Source organism: Schistocerca serialis, chromosome 12 (genome assembly GCF_023864345.2).
Source record: "Schistocerca serialis cubense isolate TAMUIC-IGC-003099 chromosome 12, iqSchSeri2.2, whole genome shotgun sequence".
Classification (NCBI taxonomy): Eukaryota; Metazoa; Arthropoda; class Insecta; order Orthoptera; family Acrididae; genus Schistocerca; species Schistocerca serialis.
This window is the reverse complement of record NC_064649.1, coordinates 178,309,151-178,316,180: the sequence shown is the minus strand read 5'-3', so window position 1 is coordinate 178,316,180 and position 7,030 is coordinate 178,309,151. Positions and strand designations below refer to the sequence as shown.

Below are 7,030 nucleotides of genomic sequence, written 5' to 3'. Positions count from 1 at the left end.
TAAGATAAAACGGAACTGGAGACAGCCACACTCAAACCAAACTCCGCGCCGTCATGACGTCACACACAACACCCTTACGTCACGGGTCAAAGCCGACGCGTTGGATCGGACGCTTCTGTCGACCCAACTTTTTGTATTCTCATCCAAATTTTTAATATCCCCTTTTATCTCATTAAAACCCATTAAATTTCGTTCCCTATCTACCAGTAACTCATTTTTTACAGTATTAATTTCACCGCTCAATTTAGCATCAATTTCATTTACTTTTGCTTCCACAGATTCAATTTTTTCCTCAACACTGCCAACTCTGTTCGAAAGCTCACCCACTTGGGTATTGACTGCTTGGACTTGCAACAAAATGTTATCAATTTTTTCATCCCAGTAAGTCTCATTGTCGTCAACTGATTGTTTAATTTCTTTCGTAAAATTTACAAGAAAACTTTTTAAATCAAATTTATCGGTTCTTTCTTTTTCATTTGACCTGTCCTGATGTTCGAAGTCTATTAAATTACTACTTTCTACTTTAGGCACAATACTCTCGAAAATCTCATAAGTCATTGTGAAGAACAAAAATTTATACACAACAATATAAAACAAGATAAAAATATTGTTTTAACAAAATACGAGGGTTTCGTGACTTATCTGGAACACTCTTCTACTGTTGCAGAACCACGTTTTCCATCCATGTTATTGTTGACCAAAATTCTTGAAGTATTTTCTTCTGTCGAAAATTAATTTTTTGCCGAAACATTTCTTCTCCAAAACTTTTACTTCCCGATGAACACAAACACTGCAACACACATTCTGAAGAAACTGGTATTAACACACAAAACTGTTCTTCCTCGTAGCACTGTTGAAAATCTCGTGAACGCAATATCCCGGCTACAGTCCCCAGTTGCAATATGGCATCCCGGCTAAGAGACAAGTTGAAAATATGATCACTATCTTTTATTTACTTAAATTTGCCATATTTCGTGACAGTACCTTTTCCGTTAGACGTTTGCAAGGCGATATTAGTCTTGGCTTCAGTTGTCTAAGTATGATTCCACAATGCATCGTTGTCGGCTGCAGAAAAGACGTGGTTCAACGTGTTTCTCTCATTTTGGTGTTTCAAATACAGTTTCTTCAAATGTAGTTTCTTCTTTTTAGTTAATACAAAAATAATAGTAACATAATTCAAAATTATTTATGACGGCGACCTTCTCATTGTTCTTCCGTCAACACACACCACGACAATAGTCAAAGACGACTCCAACGTCAAAGATATTTTACACAATTCACAAGTTTTCACTTGTAATCAGTCTCTTTGCTATTCTTCGATACATCACAGTCTATTGTCTAATATAACAGTCGCGACACTTCGCCTCGATTTTGTTGCCAGCAGCGCCCCAAGAGGCTGGTAGGTTACACTGTGAATTCGGCGCGATCGTGAAAGAGAATAGTGGTTGTTTATTTTGATTTATACAATGGCTTTTACTGGCGGGAGCGTTTGTAGCGCAATACATTGCACCAACAACAGGAAGAAGACACCACAGCTGTCTTTTTTTAGGTTTCCTAAGGATCCTGAGAGGTATATACCATCATGTTACTAAACTGTATCGTCAGGATTCACTTGCAAACTATATGTGTATAAATGATGAATGTTTCGTTTTAGGAGCAGAAAATGGCTTGTTAATAGCAGGCGAGAAGACCTCATTAAGAAAGAACCAGTGTACCTGTATAATAATATTAGGTTTTGTTCGCTACATTTCGAACAAAACCTGTTCATGAACGCAGACAACAACAAACTCGTGTGGAATGCAGTACCCACACTGTTTGACATTCCAAATAAGCCACCTCAGCTGACGATGAAGAGGAAACTGCCACAAAGATTCGACAGTCAATCTAAATCAGTAAAACAGTCCTATGACACAGAAGCAGCCGGTTCAACTCTGCATGTATCAGTGCCAGATTCGTGTGAATTGTCAACACAGACTTGCTTTGACGATGAAGTGGTTAGATTAAGTGCAGCTGTTCGTGTCTTACAAAAGCGTGTGAAGTGTCAGAATGTGCAAATCGCTAGACTTCGAGCGAAACTATTACGGGACAAGGAAAGTGCCTACAGACAGCGACAGAAACTGTATCAGAAGGAGCAAGTGAACAAGGACAAACGAATGTTAAAGACCATAGGATCCCCATATTTAAAAAAAGTGCCCTTGACTTGTTGTTAAGCCAGATTAGCATGCCATTGAAAGAGAAACGTGCTGCAAGATGGAAAGACGAAAATAAGCTGTTTGCTCTAAATTTATTATATTACAGCACTCAGGCATACAGGTTTTTGTCAGAATGTTTTATGCTTCCATCAGTGCGTAGGGCTACATTACAAAGGTATGTGGAAGGCATACAAATAAAATGTGGGATAAGTGACAATATATTCCATCTTTTAAAGCAAAAGGTGCAACATTTTTCTTATAATGATAAACTTGTGAACATGTCATTGGATGAAATGTCTCTAATGGCAAATTTGACATATGAGGCACAGCTAAAATTGCGAACAGTATGTTGGTGATAATGATTAGTGGCATTTTTTCATGTTTCAAACAACCATTGCTGTACTGTTTTTGTAAAGGAACAGTGGGAGCTATGCATTCGACTGCTATATTTTATGAAGTAGTCAAGAGACTTAAGGAAATTGGCTTGGTTGTAAAGACCTGTGTGACTGATCAGGGTTCAAATTTTGTGGACTGGAGAAAGAGACGGAATTACACAAGTCAATCCAAGTTTGGTATATGAGGAGCAGAAGATCTATTTCTTCTATGATACCCCACATTTGTTTAAGAACATCAGAAACAACCTATTTAGGTATGACATAATTCATACATCAAATGATGGTTTGGTTGGTACTGCTTCTTGGAAGGACATTTCTCAGCTCTATTCAAATGACTTGCACAGGAAATACAAGTTAGCTCCGAAGCTGACTAAAAAAGCTGTCGAACTGCCAGCTTTTTCAAAAATGAAAGTGGGTATTGCAGTTTGTGTGTTAAGCCACAGAGTGGCAGCTGGTATTGACACACTTGTATTTTGTGGTAGTATGCCATTATCTGCAACTGGCACTTCAGACTTTCGTCAGAAAGTTAATGACATTTTTGATTTCTTTAATACATACAGTGTGAAAGGGCCTGTGCATCTAAGGAACTGTATTAGGAGTGATTCAGAGCATCTGGATGTTCTACATGTGATGAAGCCATGGATTCACTCTTGGAAATTTGTAGGCTCTGATGGAAAAGATTACTTCCTGAGGATAAAATGTGTAAAGGGGCTTCTAAGCAATATATGTGCTTTGGAAATGCTTGCTGCCGAGGTACTGACTGGAACAAAATTGTACTTATTCTCACGTAAAATTAACCAAGACACATTGGAAAACTTTTTTTCAACTATGAGGCAGAGAGGTGGTTTTTGCAGCAACCCATCTCCAAGGCAGTTTTGTGCTGCATTTAACAACTGTACACTAAGCAAACTGATAAATTCTTCTAATGTGGCAAGCAGTAATTGTGAAGGAATTGACTGGGATCAGGCAATACTGGACATGAAATCTGCTCAAACATTAAAGGTCTCACAGTTGTTATGCAGTAGTGATACAAGTTCTGCAACAAAGCTACCAAATGTGGAAGTTCCAGCAGACCTTGGAGAACAATACAGTATGAGATATGCGTTTGGTTACATATTGAAGAAACTTTTTTCTTTACATAATTGTGTCAAGTGCAGGAATCTACTTGTAGACAACAGCCAGGACTTAGATGCAAATGACAAATTTTATTGCAATTTCAAAAGTTACGAAGACAATATTGAGGCTTGGTTATTTGCAGTGAAAATATTTGTTTATTTTTGAGGGATCTGAGAAACAACCAGTATTCAAGAATATTGCTATCAAAAAGATGTTTTTGGGAGTTAATTTGACAAACTTAACCACGATAGCCTCATGATACTTATTCAAGAAAGTGGACTAAGCAATAAATGCTTGTGTGTGAAAAAATAAACGTGTTTGGAGTTCAGTGAACAACATGAGCCATAGGTAGCCTATATGAAGTGTGATGTCATATGGCATCTAGGATATTTTGTTTGTTTCAGTAAAATATTTTGAGTGTGTGTTTTGATCATAATATGAAGTTTATTTTTTGTGGCTGGTAGCTTAGACTGTATTGTTTGCTAGGTGTACTTTAAGTCTAGGCCTACTGGAGATGGTGTTCGACTGGGGGAATGCTTGTGGCATACAAGATGTATATATGTGTTCATTTACATTGACAGGCTGATCTGTAGACTAGTGTAAACATATATCTAGGATAGGTTGGGTTGGTAGGTCATTCCATAGATACATTTAAGTACCTATGTGAGGCTCCATTTTCGAATTGTGGTCTGGTATTTTCAATTTTTTAATATATTTGAAGGACTAATAGAAAGAACATCCTGGGCCCAAAACTACCTTTTCTCACAGAGATCCTGGTAGTCTCTAGCATTTTATTTCGCTAACATTTTCGTGTTATTAGTTAGGTGAGCAGTTGATCAGTTCTGTGTCTTATATCTCCACCACGTTAAGGGTGTTGTCGTTCATAAGCTTGGTATCACATTTTTAACTAATCCTGTTTTTGGCATTTCAAAGATTGATTTGGACACAACAGTTCATAACCAGTTCTTTGTCTTGCCTTTCTCCAACCAGTCAGTTATAGAGAGGTCTGTGGTTTAACATGAACCCTAAAAACAGTGCAATTTTTATATTAACAGATTGTTGCCAGAGGTTAAAGAGTGATAAATGACAGAAGAAAGGGGTTGTGACATTTTGAAAACTTAAAGTAAGTGCAATTTTAGGGTATGCCTTCTTGGTCACTGTCCACGTTCTCAGACTAACATGTAAAAATCTTTTTATGTACTGTGATATCATGTCTTAGAGTTCAAGTTTGTTGTCTAGATAACAATAGGGGGAACAATCTTACACGTGAGGTGACATCAGTGCAAGAATCCAAATATTAAACAATGAAGTTATTAAGGAATTGTTTTACAAAGAAACAGTATGGCTGGTCACTACTGATAGTCAAGGAAGCAAGATCCCAGGAGGCCCTACTGCTGATTAACACTTTTAAAAGTGAAACACTAATCTTATTTTTCAGAACTATTCATTCTTGTCCTCACATCCTGTCTGTCTGCGTGAGGTAGGAACTAAGTTAAGGGGCCATTAGAAGTGTTCTATTCCACCTGTCTCCTTTGACCCATGACATAATGGTGTTGTGTGTGTGTTTTTGAATTGGTTTGTGTTTGTTGAGTTTAACATGTGATATTGGGTTCATTATCACTATGGTAACATGGTGGGTTTATTTGAGTCTGGGTAGCCAGTGCTGCAATGTGGATTTGGAAATCTTCATTTTTCAGTGATGGTTTTTTATGTGTGTGGCATTTTGTTAGGTTTGATTAGTTTTGTGTGTGTGTGTGTGTGTGTGTGTGTGTGTGTGTACTGGTGGCGGCGGCCAACCTAGGTGATTTTGTTGCATGCTTTTGTTGGTAATAAACTTTTATTTTGGTTTTAATCTGTAGTAATTCTGATGTTCTGTCTGTTTTACATTTATCGTACTTTGGTTGGTTTTAATTGATCTGGTGTATATACAGGTTTTTGTGTTTTCGAGTTGTTGAAGGTTTGGGTTTTTGTGGTGTTATTTGAGTTATGTTGGTGTGTGAAGTTTACATTGTTTTCATTATTATTATTATTGCTGGTAGGTATTGAGAGCTGCATTTGAGCTACATAGGTCAAGGGAAATGTCTGATTCCACTCTTCGGGTTGTAGCTATTGGTTCCTTGGTATCTGGGCTTCCTTTCAGCTGTATTGGTTCCTTGCTATCTGGGCTTCCTTTCAGCTGTATAGGTCGAGGGAAACATCTGATTCTGCTTTTCGTGGCACTTATGCAGTCTAGGGAGTACATGCGCTGATCACGAGAAAAGTACCTATTTTTGAAGGAAACACGTATTTCTGAAGATATAAGCATATATATGCGCTGAATACCAAAATTTTTTTTATTTCAAAACTTGAGTGTTACAGTCATATCTGGCGCGCTCTTCACCAAAAAAGTACTTATTTTTCATTTGGATGCAAAGAAAAAATCAGTTAACTGTCTCAAAAATTTTTTTTGTATCAAAAATGACATATTGCATATGTATGCACGGATTTTAATTTTTATTTCCCCCCCCCCCCCCCCCCTCTCTCTCTCTCTCTCTCTCTCTCTCTCTCTCTCTCTCTCTCTCTCTTTCTCTTCAAGAAAGGTGGAATTAATAACAAAATTGTGGAATGGATTTTCCCCAAAACGTTGACGCCAGAGAAATTCCGCCAGGTAGTTATTCAGCATAGCACAGTGAGTTCTGAAAGGCCTTATAGGATTTTTTTCTTTAGCTTTTTGCCAGACTGACTCCATGTGATTTGTGGTTGCGTTTGTAAAGGGATCGAGAAAATAAAGCGAATGATTAACAGCCAGATTATTGTAGCCCAAGTTACCTATGGTGTTGTAAGTTGCCACAAATCAGAAACTGCTGTGGTTCCAGTAGCAAAACATACTGTTGCAAAATTGGCAGCAAATGGGTAGCATCACGTTGTGGCACAGCAACCATAAAGCTTTGCTTTGTCTCAACGTCATAACCACCAAAGACCCATTGCTCTTGCACCTATGACTTCGATGGTGCTGACGAAGCAGCTCTCGTCTATTTCAACAGTATGGCCAGGGCCGCCCAAAAGTATTGGCTCAATTAAGAAATATTCATGGCAGATATCTCTACAAAATTGGCACCAATCGACCACAGTGTGCTCGCTGCCAATTTTGAGCTCCCTCATTAAAAACTTTTGCCTATTGCGTTCGAAAACCCACATGTAAGACAGTTGCAAAATTTTAGAAATGTCTAAATGACTGCCAGCAAAAAATGACATTTTCCTGATTGAACATTTCTTTGTACAGTCCCTGCCAATGGAGCAGCTCCAAATTTCGCCATCTTTCCCTGTAGTTTTCTCCAGCTTCATCTC

At 38.0% G+C, this 7,030-nt stretch overlaps 1 pseudogene; it reads left to right on the top strand.

Moving 5' to 3' along the window:
- Positions 1–3,915: 3,915 nt before the first annotated feature.
- The window catches only part of LOC126428265 (sex-regulated protein janus-A-like), a 44,655-nt pseudogene continuing 41,540 nt past the window's right edge, over positions 3,916–7,030 (top strand).